General features: G+C 54.9%; 1 protein-coding gene across 1 annotated transcript in view; it reads right to left on the reverse strand.

Annotated features, from left to right (window-relative positions):
- Positions 1 to 1,810, reverse strand: part of RFLNB (refilin B) — a 30,403-nt gene that overhangs the window by 7,484 nt on the left and 21,109 nt on the right. The gene's annotated exons all lie outside the window — the stretch shown is intronic.

Consider the following 1,810-nt stretch of genomic DNA (forward strand, 5'->3'; position numbering starts at 1 on the left):
AAAGGCTATAGCAAAAACATAACTAAGGATTTTTTTTCAAGTGAAGATTGAGTCCAGCTCCCCCCTCCCCACTCCGCCCCCCATCTCTGCCTCTCGGTTTGCGTGCGTAGCCAAGACTCCCAAGATGGAGAAATTCTGAAAACCCACAGCGATTTCTTGGTATGACGGCCACCAGAATGTTCTCCAGAGCCAACAGCTCCCACTGCCGGAAAACTCACTTCCCAGAGCTCAGCACTCTCAGAGCATGAGCTGTCTTTCAGCCTGGCCAAGGCATCGGTACTCCAGCTCATGAAGGGGACTAAGAGGCAGCTCCCCCTAGGCTTGTGGCCAGTGTCCACTGGGGCTGGGATCGGGGCCCCAGGGCTCAATGTGCAAAGACCAACATGGTGCCCACTAGGAGCCAGTTGCCATATTGGCTGGGGATCTGTCCTTTTCTTCGCCCCAGGGTGTAGACACAGGTGGCAGCCCCACCTCCACCCACGCCTTCTAGGAGAGTGGGGCGGGGAGGCAGACATTTCTAGAAGGCTGGCTCTGGCATTCTCATCGTGTTACCAGGATAAGGTGTCAAGGAGAGGTGTATGGTGGAAATGTACAAGCCAAAGGCAAAGTCAGAGGTCCCTGGGGAAGAGTTAGCAAGGTACGCTGTGGCTCAAGATCAAGGTCAGTGGGTAGGTGGGCGAGGGGGTGGGTATGGCTGTGACAGAGCTGCAGACAGCCCTCAAATAGACAGTGGGCTCTGCTCTGGCCCTGACATACTCCCCAAGCCCGGGGGCTCGGCCCAGGCAAGTCTTCGGGGCTACAGGAGGACATGGCCACCATGAGGCAGCAGGCAACTCTTTCTCCAGCACCCACAGGGCACGCAGTTCTCCTGCCCTTGTCTCTCTGCTCCCCAAACCCTGCCCACCCACCAACCCAAGACACTCCTTGAGCATTCACCTTGCATAGGTGCAGGTAGGGGTGGGGGTGGGGTGGGGCAGAATTTGAGAGCTCAGAGATAGCTCTCAGCACCCAACGTGATGACAGACATGTGGACGGAGAGCCATCGGAGAATGGGGAAGACGTGACAGGCTCCAACATGGGTTGAGGAAGCCCTAAGGGAGGTGTCCCAGAGGACATGATAGGAGTTGACGTTGAAGGCCGGGCAGTGTTGCCAGGTAGAAATGGTCACTAGGTGTTGGAAGCAGTAGGAGTGGGTAGGAGCTGGGGGTAGTGATGTGTGTGCTTATGTGTGTGTGTGTGTGTGTCCCTGGCCATCCGTCCTTTCAGGGGAAGCAGAAGACGAGGCTTCCTGGAAGGGACCAGGCAGGGAGGACTCTGAAGTTTGAGCTGCAGCAGCCTTTCCCTCCAATGAAAATGAGCTGCGCTGATGCCCAAGGAGAGAGGGGTCAGTGGGTCAGGGAGTGCCGTCCATCAAAGCTTCCCTGTGAATCACTGACTACTTATTGACAGAGGGAGAGGGTTACAGCTATGTATGTCCCCAAGGGGGAAAGGGCCGTGGCTCTGGTGGGTGGTGGTAGGATGTGGCCTCCCCTGAGATCTGAGCAAAGGCAATAAACACCCCTGAGTGATTTCTACAGCAACACTGACATGCTGGAGGGTTTTTTTTGGGGGGGGGCGGCGGGTTTCGGTAAAAATTTAAAAATAAAACGCCTTAAAATAAAAAAAGATTGACCGGGCTTTCGACTTGGGAAAGAGTTACAGTATTGGAAACTCACAGGCAGTTGATGCCAGGGAGTTGGTTTTTTGTGAGCGCACGAATTTAAAGTTCTATCTACTACAGGCAGGGTTCAGGGTAGGCTTTCAGGGCAAG

Source organism: Echinops telfairi, unplaced genomic scaffold, assembly GCF_000313985.2.
Source record: "Echinops telfairi isolate 266 unplaced genomic scaffold, ASM31398v2 ScPeMD7_7458;HRSCAF=8496, whole genome shotgun sequence".
Classification (NCBI taxonomy): domain Eukaryota; kingdom Metazoa; phylum Chordata; class Mammalia; order Afrosoricida; family Tenrecidae; genus Echinops; species Echinops telfairi.